Below are 16,809 nucleotides of genomic sequence, written 5' to 3'. Positions count from 1 at the left end.
CATTTATTTTTCTTCTATCCTATGTGTCTGACCAATGAAGGAAAATCAATTAGTTGGTTTTCGTGTTGGTTTTGAATTTCCACTGATAGCCCCATGAAGAGGGGATGGGGAACATAAGGAAATACACTGTATTTGGGACTTTCTCACATAATATTAAAATCATTGGTATACCTGCTCTCCTCCTATAAATAAAGAAAAAAATAAATTTTAATATGATCAAATTGTGATTTTAAAATTTAGGATAAAGTAAAAACAAAGAGGAGGAAAAAAAGTAAGAATGAAATTGTCTCTTGCACTTTCAAAAGCTTTATCATCAAGAACTATCTGAGGTCACAGGCTAGCTGTTTATCACTACTTGTGCAAGAACTAAGTGTAAGTAAAGTGTACAGAATATCTTAGACTAATGCATGATTCAAGCAGTCTTTTACAATCATACAATAGGAATTCAACAATGGCCAAATAAAGATCCCTAGCTACTAGATGGAAGCAGGGATGAATTAAAATCAGTATATCTTCCCCATAGGTTCAGTGTGAAATACTCTTGCAAATCTAATTATATCTAACACTTAAAGACCTTTTGAAAAAGTCATATGGAAACTGGCTAGTATGAAAATTCCTAATACATAACAGACTGATTTTTAAAAGCACTGCTTTCTTTGACATCAAAGAATCAGCTTTAATAATGAAATCCTAGAAATAAGTCATTGATGCAACAAATGAGAGAAGAAAAAAATGAAAATAAGATGACTTTTTGAGTTAGGGAAGGAAAAACTGCTTACATAGTAAGTCCTTTTAAATAACATGTGCTTGTTCTACATAATTTTATATAAGGTAAAGAGCTATCATGAATATTGGTGCTGATAGGTTCAGGTTTATCCTACTTTCTTTAGGTTTTAGAATGGTATACAAAGTAGAGGACTTCTGTACAGCCTTTTCTCACACTTTGTTTGTACTGATTCTCCTTCCAATCCTTTAAGTCCTCTTCCTAGCAACAGCCTTCTGGTCCCCTTTATCCTCCCAGTGGCCACTCCTTGTTTTTCTTATTTCGTATTCATTATTATCTTCCCTACCTCGCCCCCATCCAACCTAAGGCCCTTTCTTAGGCTCTTCTTTGTGGTTTCTTGACTAAAACACACACACACACACACACACACACACATACTTTTTAAGCAGGAAAATCCTAGTTAGAGCACAATATGCCCACAGTAGTTTCTCCATGCATATTTTCCTCAAGAAGCATGAAATAAGTAAGTACCTATGTTTATCTATTTAAGCCTGTCACACTCTTATTGTTTTCACTAAATGTTGACCGAGTCCCTCCCTCATAAAATCCACTGTGGCTCTGACTTAATTCTGTCAACTATTTGTTGATGAGTAGTTATATTTTTCTTTCCAGGAATTTGTGATAAGTAGGGATTGATGCGAAAGGATAACAAGAGAAGGATGCAGACACTGAAGAGGCCTGAGCCAGTGTGCTTAGATAAAGATACAAGTTTCCTCCCACACAGCCTGATAGTTGATTCTCATTGAGAAAAATGATTGCAAGTAAGATTTATGGCCTTCTGTATTTATAAGGAATTAACCAAAAGCAATCTACAGATTCAACGCAATACCCATCAAAATTCCAACACAGTTCTTCATGGAATAGGAAAGATCAATGTGCAATTTCATATGGAATAACAAAAGACATAGAATAGCTAAATCCATCCTCAACAACAAGAAAACATCTGCGGGAATCACTATCCCTGACCTCAAGCTATATTTCAAGGCAATTGTGCTGAAAACTGCATGGTACTGGTAAAGAAATAGGCATGTGGATCAATGAAATAGAATAGAAGACCCAGAAATGAGCCCTCACATATATGGTCACCTGATTTTTGACAAAGGAGCCGTAAACATTCAATGGAAAAAGGACAGCCTATTCAACAAATGGTGCTGGTCCAACTGGCACTCAACATGCAAAAGATTGAAAATAGACCCTTTCTTATCTCCTTGTACAAAGCTCAAGTGTAAGTGGATTAAAGATCTCCACATTAAACCAGATACACTGAAACTATTAGATGAGAAAGTAGGGAAAACTTTAGAACATGTAGGCACAGGAGAAAATTTTCTGAACAAAATACCAATGGCTCAAGCTCTAAGGTCTAAGATAAACAAGTGGGACTTAATGAGATTGCAAAGTTTCTGTAAGGCTAAGGACATTGTCAAGAAAACAAAACGGCAGCCAACAGAATGAGAAAAGATTTTTACCAACTCCACATCAGATAGAGGTCTAATATCTAAGGTATACAAAGAACTCAAAAAGCTAGACACAAGAGAATCAAATAACCCTATTAAAAAATGGGGTACAGAGCTAAACAAACGTTCTCAGTTGAGGAATATCGAATGGCTGAGAAATATCTGAGGAAGTGCTCGACATCCTTAGCCATCAGGGAAAAGCAAATCCAAACAACCCTGAGATTCCACCTCACACCAGTCAGATTGGCCAAGATCCAAAACTCAGATGACAACAGATGCTGGCGAGGTTGTGGAGAAAGAGGAACCCTTCTCCACTGTTGGTGGGGTTGCAAACTAATACAACCACTCTGGAAATCAGTCTGGCGATACCTCAGAAAATTGGACATAATACTACCTGAAGACCCAGCTATTCCACTTCTGGGCATATACACCAAAGACACCTTAGTACACAACCAAGTTATATGCACCACAATGTTCATAGCAGCTCTATTTATAATAGCCAGAAGCTGGAAAGAACCCAGATGTCCTTCAGAAGATGAATGGATACAAAAATTGTGGTACATTTACACAATGGAATACTACTCAGCCACCAGAAACAATGACTTAACCAAATTCTTAAGAAAATGGCTGCATCTAGAGAATATCATTCTGAGTGACATAACCCAGTCACAAAAGAACAGAAATAATATGCAGTCACTGATAGTGGGATGCTAACCCCCAGAGGCTTGCACTGCCCCAGAAACAACTCACAGACTGTAGGAAGTCCAAGAAATAAAGAAAACAAAACAAAAAAAAATCTTTACACAACAAGAAAACTTTGACTATTTTCATGTTACATTTTGTTTTGCATGTACTTTGTGTTCATCGTAACTATTGGGTTTTTGATGCATACTGTCAAACCTTTAAAAAGATCAAGTACTGACTATTCATATAGATTTATGTAAAAATTATTTTAAAATCTGAAAAAAAGTACTGACAAAAATGTATTGTATAATTTTATGAAAAAAATGCTTAAAATCTGTACATTTATCTTTGTTTTGTAAAATAAAGTTGTTAAAAAAATTATGAGGCATTAAATGTCAAGCATCACAGGCAAGATCGATCACTCCAGAAATGATCAATCTAGGATACTCTTTCGTTTCTTCCCACACTTTCAATGGCACAACAGAGAAAATCCCATCTATTTCCTCTCAAGAAAAAATAAAGCACAAAAAAAAAGTTTGTTTAGGCTAGGTGCAAGTTATATCTGTTACATGAGGATAAAAATACATATGGTTTGTTTGTTGTTTGTTTGTTTTAATGCATTTGTTGGTTTATTTTACATCCCAAATGCTGTCTCCATCCTGGACCTTTCCTCACAGATTCTCTCCCTCTATGCCCCTTCCCCTTCTATTCTGAGAGGGTAGACAAAATACTTCAATGTTTTGTTTTATTTATTACAACAATTCAAGATGTTTTCTAATACATTTCCCACTGAAAATAGATCATCCAATAAACTTTTTGTTGGAAAGAGGAGTGTTGTTTTGTTTTGTTTGTTTTGTTTTGTTTGGTTAACACATGAGAGGTACATTGAGTATCCTTTTCATTGGATGGTCTTGTGAAGTTGGACAGTATGAAAACACACAACAGATGGCCTGCATATCCCAGAATAATGTCTGACTACTTCAAGCTCAATTCAGTGTTCTGGGTGCTACAACACACTTCCTTGCTGTAACAACAAAGTGAGCTATATCTCTCCTTTATTCATCTAGCCAGTCATTTCTGGCTGCTGTCTACCCAGAAGTATGAGGAAAATTCACAAACTTATGTACTTTTATTTATTTCCCATTAGAAACATAGAGAACAAACGTTGTCTAAAGAAGAAATAATCGAGATTGAATGAGAAACTTTGGTGTCATATCATAGTATCTGTGCTAGACAGAATATTTGAAATAGTAAAAGGTTTTCAAGGTCTGATTTGTAATATCTACAATTACATTTTTTACACTCAGCACACAGTTGCAAAGAAGGACACAAAAGAAAGACTCCAACTGAACAGTACTTCTTTTGCTCAGTAAAACACTATAAAGTTTGAATGGGAGGTATAATTATCACTTTTGATGCATGGAAAAGATTTCTAGGGTGCTCTCTGATACAATACTTGAACGGGATCATCAATAATAACAGATAAGATAATAATGTTGGGAATAAACACTCTTTCTTAAAACTACATATTCAGAGAGCTCTAAACGTATTGTAAATGGAGGCCTTGAATCCATAACCTTTTCTTATGGACAATCAGAGTTTGCCAAGTTTTGCAGTTTATCCAGCACCAATTATACGGTTTGAGTTTGCTCAAGGGAAGATTTCTTGTATAATGACCTTGTCTACCTATGTGATTATCTGTGGTTAATGATCTCCAGGGCATAAAGAAGACTTCCAATAGTAGTCTGAAAAAGTTAATTTTATGATTTTTCCCCAAAAGACTCTGAAATAAAAAACATAAAATGAATCATAATACAGACAGTTCCCAAGAATGCAACATGCAGAGACTAAAACGAAAAACTTCAAGACAGGACAGTGATTGCGGCATTTGGCTCAGCTTTGCTGGAACTTTGCCAAACAGCTATGCTGGCTTCATGACCTTTAGAGTTTCCAGTGAATATAGCTGTGTCACACCTGAAACATGAAGTTCTTTGGGGAAATACCAAGAAGCAATGTGACTGGGTCATATGACAGCTGTAGTTTTAGCTCTCTGAGAATTCTCCAGGCTGATTTCTAGAGTGGTGACACTGGTTTGCAATCACACTCACATTAAACATGGGTTTCCTTTCCCCACATCCTCACCAGTGTTTGTTCTCAATCATGTTTTCCTCTTAGTTATTCTGCCTGGGATAAGATAAAAATTCAAATTTGCATTTTTCTATTTTTAACGACAATGAATACATCTTAAAATATTTTTAATTCATCATTTGAGAAATCATTGTGTGGCAATGAGTTACTGTGAAAATATCTCTCAAATACATAAAAAAAATAATAAAACTGGAACTTATACTATAACTTTAGTCCAGAGTTAGTAATACAAATACACCTTGAGGTCACATAAGGTTCAAGACTAACATTCTACTTTGTCCTCAGCCTAAACTGCTTAACTTGTCTTCATGCAAGCATGTTTCGTAGTCTAATCTTAATCATAGCTATGATCTTAAATTATCAATGTTTCCATGGCTCTGACCCAAAAGAAATGCATATGTGTGTGCATGTGACTTTGTTGGTGGTTTTGTTGCTGTGAAGAGACAATATAACCATGGCAACTGCCACAAAGGAAAGCACTTAATTGGGACTAGTTTGTAGCCACAGTAGGTTTGGTCTATTATTATCATGGTAGTTATCATGGTGGCATGCATGTAGACATGGTGCTGGAGAAGTAGCTGATAGTTCCATCTCTGGATCTAGAGGAAGAAACAGTGCACCACAAGGCCGACCTTGAGCTTTTTAAACCTCAGAGCCCACTTCACAGTGATACAGTTCCTTCAACAAAACCATACCTCTTAAGAGCATCATTCACTAGGAGGCTAAGGGGATCATTTTCTTTCAGATCACGAAAGTACTTTATGACAATAAATGTGGGAAACAATAAGTATATTGATAAAAACCTTATGAAATAAATATCTACTTTAAATACTGGAGATAATATCCAATAGTACTCAACAGTATTGCTGGTTCATTTGTTTGGTTGTTCTGTTGGTCATTTGAGGTCAGTTGGAATCAGATATAATATCTGTGATGTATCCCTCAATTTCCCTTGTTATGCTTTCTAGGTGGCTAATAAATGCAGAGCAAAAGCCCCTTTTTAGAAACACACAGGAACATTCACAAGCACAGACAAATGGACTGATTCACACACAAAAAAAAATTGAGGTAGGCACAGACAAATATATTTTATCACATACAATAATGTAATTCTTTCATTTAGAATATAATTTGTAATTCTCTATAAAAAAGCAATATATGAAAATATGTGCACTTGGGTATAAATTTGACACACTATGGAAATTTCAATTATATATTAAATACTACAATTTTAAATATCACCAACAATTGCTTTAAAACTGATTGAAGAAAATGTCAACTGTGTCATTTACTAAGTGTTTTAGAAGGAAGGCATGAATTTTCATATGTTAGGCCAAACAAAATATAAGCATGGTTATTTTTAAATTTCTGGGAGGTATTATATTTTTTAATATAATGCTTATATTAATTATGAGAAATACTTATAGTTGGGAATATGACTGTAACTGCATGGTGGAAACTAAACAACCATGAGGTTATTTTTGAAAATGGTTCACTAAGCTGAGACATCAACATTAAATATTAAGTGAAAATTTCCTCCCCTAACTCTCAGAAAGAATGCAATAGGAGTTAAGAATGAATAATACAAATGTGCTAACTGAAAGACAGCTTCTGAATACTCTTGAAAATCCAGCATTTAGTATATAACACAGAAAACATTTTTCAATAATTTATTTTTGTTGATTTTACATACTTATAATAGCCCCCATCCCTCCCTTACAAATTCCTCCCCCATTACCCTCATTATCTCTGAGGAGAAGGGGAAGTTCACCTTGGGTACCATCCTACACTGGGGCACCTAGTCCCAGCAGAACCATCCTCTCCTACTGAAGCCCAAACAGACACTCCAGGTAGGCAACAGAATCAGAGACTGCCCCTGCTCCATTTGTTATGGGACTCACATAAAGACCAACATTCACATCTACTGAAAATGTGTAGGGAGCCTAGGTTTAGACCCTGCATGCTCTTTAGTTGGTGGTTCCATCTCCTGAGCCTTCAAAGACCCAGGTTAGAAGGCTCTGTAGGTCTTGTGGTGTCCTTGACCTATCCAGTTCACTCAGTTCTATCCCCTACTCTTCCCCAAGAGTCCCCACGAACTTCATGATGTTTGGCTGTGGGTCTCTGCATCTGTTTTCACCAGCCGGTAGATGAAGTCTCTCAGATGACAGTTATACTGTGCCTCTGTCCACAAGCACAGCAAACTACCACTAATTATGTCAGGGGTTGGTTCTTTCACTTGGGCTAGTTCTTAAGTTGGGGCAGTCTTGATTGGTTGTTTCCTCACCTCTGCTCCATCTTTATCCTAGCACATTTTGTAGGCAGAACAAATTTTGGGTTGAAGATTTTGTAGGTTTGATGTCCCCCTCCCTTTATTTAAAGTCTTGTGTGGTAAAGGGAGGTGACCACTTCTGAGGTTTTATCATATACACAACAGAATTACTAATATTAAAATCTCAAGTGAAAGGACATGCTAAAGAGGGTGAAGAACAAAGGGAGCACTCTTACTTTGCTCGTAGGAGTAAAAAACTTGTACACTCACTTACTAAATCACTTATCAAAAATAAAGACACAGTGAAATTTGTAGGCAACTGAATGAAACTGGAGAATATCCTCCTGAGTGAAGTCACCCAGACCCAGAAAAATACATATGGTATGTATTTGCTTAAAAGGAGATATTAGCCATACAGTTTAGAACAACACATCTACAATCCACAGACCCAAAGGGACTAGGTAAGAGAGAAGGAGAGTTTGTGAATCTTATTCAAAAGATGAAATAAAATAGTTATGAAGTGGATGGAAAGAGGGAACTGAGTGGGAAAGGGGGTGAAGAGGAGAACTGGGGTGGTGATCAAGTGTGATGAGGGGTGGAGAGAGGACTAGAATAGAAAAGAAGAGTGAGAATTGAAAACCAGAAGGGTTAACTCTGGACCTAGTTGGAAACCTAAAATGGGGAGGTACCAAGAAGTCCCTGGGAATGACCTTAGCTCAAAAAACTTATTCTTAAGACCAACAAGAACTAGACACAAAACTGAAGAATAATAAGGACTGGTCATTAGAACAAATGTGTCTTCCCTAGAGTCACTGAAAGTCTTCCAGCAATGAAACATTCAGCTATCAGGGAAAACAAAAGGGGAAAGAACTACAGTCCTCGTTCAGTTGAACAAAAGAACACCTAGATGTTGATACACAAAATATCAGCATTTCATCTCTTAGTATCCCAAATATTGATTTCTTGGGAATTTTGGTATGTTCAGACAATCATAAGGGGGAGAGTGGTGACTTGGAAGATGAATTCATTGAACAGGAGATCAAATAGAGAATGTGGCAGAGGTGAATTGAGTTAGTCAGTGGTTTTCCATTTTGGGGGTAAACATTTACCTGATGTTCTAATATGTGAGCCATCTTAATATTTAGCAGAATGTTTTGTGGGATTTTAGCTCCATTTGTGTTTACCTCCATCCTGGTTAGGAAGCCCAATGTAGTTGGGCTCATTTGCACTTTTCATACATGGCAATTCTACGTGTACACTCACAAGCCAGCACTTTGGTGGCCAAGTATTAGTTACCTCAACTCTGTTGTTCTGAATACAGGGTTTGTGAAAACACAAGATTAAGGTAGAAAATCTCTACTTAATGACCTAAATAATCATCTTCTTATGTTGATGATACATTCACGTTACATCCTACACTCATGTCTTTGAGGTTTGTTTCTAATGGGTCTTTTTTGGAGAAGTTAGAATAACCTTGACTCTACTCAGTCTGCTGAGTCACCGTGACATTTCTCAGTCACACTTTGAGAAATGAAATCAATAAAAGTTTGATAAAATGGTAATAATTAACCATAAATTCTATGTCAGATAAGGTGAGACCTGAGAATGATTAAGTAATAAGAGTTAATACATGCAGATCACAAGCATTAAGTAGCTGTCTTTTTCCTTTATTGTCATTGGATTAAAAAAAGCCAAAGTTTAACTGTACTTAATTCTTTCTGGTTGCTGTTAAAAGCACAACACCACTGTACTGTATTAATAAGGACATTATCATCTCTAACCATAAAATTTATCATTCATTTGGTTACAAATAAAACCTGACCAGGAAGATTAGTTCCCAATTTTGTGAGAAACAGCCTTTTTGATTTCCATAGGGGGTGTGCAAGTGTCTCCCCCACCAGTGCCCCTCTCATTTGTACACCCTTGCCAGCACATACTGCAACTTTTTAATGATCTTAGCCATTTTGCCAAGTTTAACATGGAATATAAAAATAGTTTTGATTTGCATTTTACAGCTCAGGGTGTTGGAATTTTCAATGTTTCTTAGCTGCATGAGTTTTCTCTATTGAGGATTCTCTAGTTACATCTGTAACTCAATTTTTAATTGGGTTATTTGGGTTTAGAATACCTAGTTTCTTTAGTTCTTTACATATTTGGGATATTAATGTTCTATCAAATGTGGAGTACGCAAAAGTCTTTTCTCACTTTGTAGGCTGCTGTTTTGTTTAAATGACGATGTCCTATGCCTTGGAGAAGCTTTTCAGTTTCATGAAGTCACAGTTTTGTAGGATGATGTCATTAGGCACCAAGCCAGGTCTACATATCATTGGATAAGAAAGAAGGGTAGGCAGGAATAGTTTAGGAGAAAGAGAGAAGATTCTGAGAAGCGGAAGAAGGAAGATACAGATGGAGAATGATTCAGATCCAGTAAACTAGATCAATTTTATATTGTCTAGGTGGGCAGTTTATATCTTTATTAATTGACAGTGAATTTATTGCGTGGTTGTACTGTGAGATGATATTTTAACATATAAATATAATTGCTAAATTGCACGTTTCTGGGAACATGACTTCACCAGGCTTCAGGGAACAGTGACTGAGAGCAGCCAGAGCAGAATGCGACAACCTCATAGAGTCTCTTATTTCTTCCTCTATACCCTTCTCCTCTGAGAGGTTAGGGACACACTAGGTATTCCCTCCACCCTTTAACATCAAGGTAATCATTGATCTTAGTATCTGTTCTATTACTGTTCTCTTCAGAATGCTGTCTCCTGTGACAATGAGTTTCAGACGACTTTCTAAGGTCTCTCCCATCAGGTTTAATGTGTCTCGTTTTATGTTGAAGTCTTTGATGCATTTGGACCTGGGTTTTTTGCAGGGTGATAAATATGAATATGCTTTCATTTTTCTACATGTAGACATCCAGTTTGACTAGTACTATTTGTTAAAGATACTGTATTTTTTTCAGTGCATATTTGTTTCATTATCAAACATCAGGTGTCCATTTTCTGTGTAACTGGTACTTGTGGCTACCCATGAGGGTTCCAGGTAAAAAGTATTTCTGGGAATTTAGAGCTAACACATAGGAAAAAGGGAGTCTTGGAGTCTGCAGGGTTTCACAGGAGGGAGAAGAACAGATTGTTCAACTGGGATCAGCTTATTTGGTCTGCTAGAAATGAGAGGGGACAGTGATGAGAAGTCACAACCACAGTTATGATAGATCTGGGGTTGAGACTGGAGTATTGGATCTGGAGGAGCAAAAGGAAATGTAAAGATCTGCAGGCAGCCTACCTGCTCTGCTGGCAAGAGTGGCCCTTAAGTTAGCAGTGGGTGACTACTGGAGTTTGGGGCAAGGACAAAGGGTAGAGAAAAGAGGTTAAGGAATGTCTGTGGGATCTGCAGGAATGTGTGAAAAGCTGGGGGGGAGTGGGAGGAAGCCTACAGCAGGTGTTCTGTTGCAGAGCTAGAGATGAAAATAGGAGGTTGGATTTAAACTTGAGGAGGGAGCAGTGAAGATCATTATTTGGCTTACCAGTTTCCCTACAGGTTCAGCTGTTCTAGTGATACTTGATGGTGTTGAAGGGTAGGATAATGGGATGAGTTGAGGGGAGGAAAGTTGGAAGTAAAAAAAGTTGTAATATTGAGAGAATGGGGTCAGAAAGGAAAAGGAAGCTGCATTAGGTATTCTGCTACAGAGCTGAGGTTGAGACTGGTTTGTTGGTGACTGAAGAAACAGAAGGAGACATGGATATCTATATGCAGCATACCTGTTTCTCGAGTTATCTTTTGACATTCACATTTAACTTAGAAGTTAAATATTTATGAGTGATTCTGCATGAGAATTATCTGGGCATTCCAAGACTGATAGCTTATTCAAACTGGCTTGACTAACATTTTGACACAACAGCCCATCACAATCTTTGCTATGCATACTTTCCAATGTGCTGCAGAGTAAATAGTCAATTGAACAAATTTTAGCACCATTATGATTTGGGACCTTTTCATTTAATTGTAAAAAATTCTCTTAGTTAATAATACTAATCATACTTCCTGTTGAAGATGCCCTTGCTATTTTTGCCAGGTTTAAAGATTAATAATTTGTAGGGTCAACAAGTCATATGCAAATTCTGAGAACAACTCACTATTTTAGAGAAAAAAATAACATAGCTTCAAAGACAGTATATACTAATCAAAGAGCTTGTGGAATACGTAAATATCCTTGAGATCTAGCATTTAAAAGTGAGGCTGTTTGTAAGGAGTGGAAAAGGAGGGGTGAAACGGGGTTAATAAATGAAACAAGTATTAATCGTTAGCAATTTGTTCCCCTTCTTATCAATAAAGTATGACTATATATCTGTTTCTTAAATGCAAGCCTTAGGCATTTATTAGCCACTTTCCTGGGTCACTCTCTATTCCATTTCTTTCAGCTTTTCAGTAGTTATCACTATATCATCTCTCTTATCACTCCTACATATAAGTCACAGACTTGAATCTCTAGAGAATTGAAATATAGCATAATCTGACATCCAAAAGTTTATTGGAGGTCTGAGAATGAGAACCCATATCTTAAAGGGAGCCATACTTCCATACGCAACTAGAGGACCCCAGAATGACATTCGTGGTAAACTCTAGAGAATAAAGCTGCTATGAACATAGTAGAGCATGTGTCCCTATTATATGTTGGAGCCTCTTTTGGGTATATGCCCAGGAGTAGTATAGCTGGGTCTTCAGTTAGAACTAGGTCCAATTTTCTGAGAAACCACCACATTGATTTCCAGAGTGGTTTACCAGCTTGCAATCCCACCAGCAGTAAAGGAGTGTTCCTTTTTTAACTCATCCTTGACAGCATCTGCTGTCATCTGAGTTTTTGATTTTATCCATTCTGACTGGTATGAGGTAGAATGTCAAGGTTATTTTGATTTGCAGTTCCTTAAAGACTAAGAGTGTTGAACATTTCTTTAAGTGTTTCTCAGCCATTAGAGATTCCCCAGGTGAAAATTCTTTCATTAGTCTGTACCCCATTTTTAGTAAGGTTACTTGGTTCTCTGGAGTCTATCTTCTTGAGATTTTTTGTATATTTTGGGTACTGGCCCTCTATCAGATGTAGGGTTAGCAAATTGTTCACTCAGTTTTAATTTTCTTAATGATCTAAATTGTATTGATGATTTATATGGGCAAAAAGGCTGAAATATATTCAGACACCTAGAAATGTGCTTGGATAAATAACCTAATTTTACAATTTTTAATGGGTTACCAATGTATTTTCTATGTTTTAAGGAAAAAAACAAACTGTAGCAAATTGAAGAGACAAAAATCATAAAAATAAAGTGCTAAAGAGTTAAAAAAAAAAAAAAAGATGTAGGGTTAGTACGGATCTTCTCACTCAATACATTAGTCTCTTTTTTTAAAGTCCAAGGCTCCAAATGACTTATAAATGAATCCTTTGCTGTCTTATAAGTAACTGTATTACTACCAAAAGAACGAATCTCATCATGAACTGATAACACACATTCTGTGATTGTTATATGTCTCTTTGCATACCTTAAACAACTGTAATTTCAGACTGAAATGTGGAGCTATTTTTCTGCTTGTTGTTGTTGTTGTTACTGTGTTGTTTTAAAGCAGCAGTTAAAATATGCTCACAATTTCTTTTTGTATGTGGCCTTTGCAATTCATGAAGATTTCTTTCTATACATTCAACCGGTAATTGTATGCCCATTTTTTACATTTCAAGTCATACGTTTTTGCCATGTAGCCTTCACTCACTTTCAAGGAGTAAAAATACTTCTTGCTCTGATGTAATAAAACATAAATGTGTTTCTATGTTTTCACAACCTATTTATGTAGAATATACTGCCCTTGCAATGCCTCATATTGTGCTATACATTGTGTGCTAGTAACTTCCTATTAATCATATCACTAAATTTGTTTTTTTTCCCAAATCTCTATATTTGACACCTTGTTGACACATAACTTCAAAAGCTTAATCTAGGGCTTGTTTGAGACTTTGAGTCAAAAATGTGACCGAACGTAATAACAGAATGCCTGGCCAGTCAGAGTTGTTTTCTATGAAGAGCTTAAAACAGGATGTTTGAAAAGAAAAGAGTCATGGTCACAATTAAAATTTCAGGGTGTGGCTCCACTTCTCCTACTTTGAACCATTTCCAAAATCTCCAAAATCTTCCACTAGTTTACCAGTACCATGCCAAAACCTTCAAACATAGCTCATGAGACACCACTATCCAAACTATAATAGTATTATATTAGTAGTAACAATATAAAAGATGTAACTCCAAGGGCATGCTATTATTTCATGTACTGGCTTGTTTGGGGCCAACTTGACACAAACTAGAGTCATCAGAAAGGAAGGATACTCAGTAGAGAAAATACCTCCTTAAGATTCAGCTGTATGGCATTTTATTAACTAGTGATCAATGAGGGAGGACCCTAACCATTATCGGTGCTGCCAACTCCAGGCTGGTGGTCTTGGGTTCTACAAGAAAGGAGGCTGAGCAAGCCAGGAGAAGCATAACTCCTCCATGACCTCTGCACTGTCTCCTGACTCCAGGTTCCTTCTTTCTGAGTTCCTGTCCTGAATTCCTTTGGTGATAAAAGGCAATATGTAAGTATAAGCTGAATTAGCTTTTTTCTCCCCAACTTGCTTTGTAGTTGTGCTGTTTTGTTGAAGCAATAGAAAGACATTTAAGAAAGATAGTATGCTTGCATCATTTTAATGATAAATCATGTGAAAGTTTTTTGAGTACCAGTATTGGCAAATATAAGTTCTCTATTAACTTTCTCAAAATTTGTACATCAACACTGCCACATATTTGTTTGCATTCATAAATCTTGGGCCTTATTTGCATCATGACCAACATTGAACATCACAGTTTTTAACCTTTCCTCCTGAATAACTCAAGCCCTACATCCATGGCATGATAATTTCCACTGTTCGTTGTTTCTTTAGAGACTAACTTAATGCAGCCTGTAGTTTAACTGTTTGTCTCCTCTACCTAGCTGTTCTCTAAAACCTATGTTCAAAAGCCATCAGGAATAGTGAAGATAATAAATTATTTTTGTTCTCTACTTATTCTCATTTTTATCATCTTTTCAGAATTATTAATCTATTTTTCTTAATTTTATGTCTATTTTTCCTTTAGCTATTTCAGATAAAGATGCATAGATATTGTTGGACCATCCACAAACAATATCTCACAAAGCCCCTTTATAAAGAAGTCTTCTGGTTCATGTTTGCCATGTTCCACCAGCACAAGACACCTATGGCCATTTGCCAATGAGCTTACTCTCAGTGAAATACCATTGTCTGTGTGTGACTATGTCCTGCTTGGCTCTAAGAAAACCATTATTTTACTTGCTATAAATGACATATATTTATCAGAAGGTTGTTGAGAATAGGGAAAGAAAAGGGTATAACTCTTTGATATATAGTGGTATGATCAAGGTTGTCTTCCATGTTTTATAAGACTAGATTTCTGATTTACCTGTATACTTTACTCATAGTTGACCATTAAAAATGGACAACTCTAATTAATGATTTACTCAAATAGTTTATTTAGTGCTGACATATTCCCATTATCATAACTGAACATTAGACTCACTGAAGCACCAGCCATCTGGGTATGAGAAGAACACTAAAGTTTCTATTGTTCCTTTTCAAAAGCATTGTCTATTTCAGTGAAAAGCAATTGCAAGTACTGTTTTTGTTTTGTGTACTTTTAAAATTTATTGGGTTTATCAAAGAATTCAAGAGACAAATTTTTGTTAATTATGGCAACACACATTTTACTTAGACTACTCAAGTATATACTGAGCTTAACTCCTATGAACAGAACATGAAGCTGACTGAAGGTTTCATATTAATGAGCAGTTAGAGAAAGGAAAAAGCTTGCACCAAAGGGTATTTGTCATGGTTTAGAAGTGGAATGCTCTCCTCCAAGTTCATTATTTTTCCCCTTCTGTGGTGCTTTTCTGACACTTTCACAACATGAAGCATCACAGACATATATATGTTCATAGGGGTAAGGCTGGTGCATCATGCCCTGGCCCTATTTCCAGCCCGAATTTCCCTATTTCCAGGGCAACTGAGATATGAGAAATCACAACCACATACTCCAACCACCAGAAACCTAGGTATGCTCTTTCTTGCATGATGAGCTGAAGCATTTGCAATTCTGAGCAAATTCACATCCTTCCTCTGTAACTTGCTTCTGTCAGAAACTATGAATGGTGAGGACAAAATTAACCAGGGTAGAGAGGACTTTTGAGTTACATGTAAATGAAAAAAATCACAAAGGAAAATTGAAAATTATTACTAGTTCCTGGGCTGTGGAACTGGACAATGATCACTTTCCAGCTTCATAGAATCCCGTTTGCATGAGACAAAACAAGGAGGATTGATATTGCCTACAGTCTCGCACAGCCTTTTAGTCAGCAGAGGCAGAATCCAGGATAGGTTTGCCTGAGTCGCTCAGTACAGAATTAACACGTCCTTCACCAGATGTAAAACATTCCATTATGAGTGATGGAGAGACTGTTCAACAGTTAAGAGCACAGAATACTCTTCTAGAGAACCTGGGTTCATTTCTCAGCATGTGGCAGATCGCAACTGTAATTCCAGGGAAATTGGCAACCTCTCACAGACATACAAGCAGACAAAACATCAATGCACATAAAAATAAATGCATCCTTTAAAAAAATTACTTTTGGTCTGGAGAGATGGCTCAGTGGTTAAGAGCACTTACTGCTCTTCCAGAGGTCCTGAGTATATTCCCAGGAACCACATGGTGGCTCACAACCATCTGTAATGGGATCTAATACCCTCTTCTTCTGTGTCTGAAGACAGCTACAGTACATTTATATATAATAAATAAATATTTAATTTAATTTTTTGTTTTATTATAAATCTTTATTATGCAAAATCTAGATAGTTCTAACAGTCTTTCCACCTAAACGTAGACAAATGGTAATATCTTTACCTAAAATACCTTTCCACTTAAGACTTTAAATATTTTGCTACTTTTGCTTAACTGAATGTCTGAAGCATTGAGTAACATTGTACACAATGTAATATTTTAGTAATTCTGTATGTGTGCATAGTAAGATGCTTGACTTACTATGATTGAATATTTTCCTACTTCTTTTTTATTACAGTTTTGTGGAAACACTAATTAATCCACTTTTGCTGCCCATACTCTAGACTACTCAGCTCCTGACCCTACCTGCCCTTGGGGGTTGGAGGTGAGGGAGCACGGAATCAACGGCACAGCTCTGAGGGCAGGTGAGAAATGCTGCAGCAATCCCCTCTGAACACTGCTGTAAGCTCCCTTAATACCGTCCACCTGTACCCCATGCCTTCCAAGAAAGCATCTCTTCTAAACAGTTTTCCATTTCCATCTTCACAGGTTGGACTGACCTCTTGTGGACAGTCCCTGCTACTGTCTAGACCATCT

Source organism: Micromys minutus, assembly GCF_963924665.1.
Source record: "Micromys minutus genome assembly, chromosome: 1".
Classification (NCBI taxonomy): Eukaryota; Metazoa; Chordata; class Mammalia; order Rodentia; family Muridae; genus Micromys; species Micromys minutus.
The sequence above is the reverse complement of the archived record's forward strand: the minus strand, read 5'-3'. Positions refer to the sequence as shown.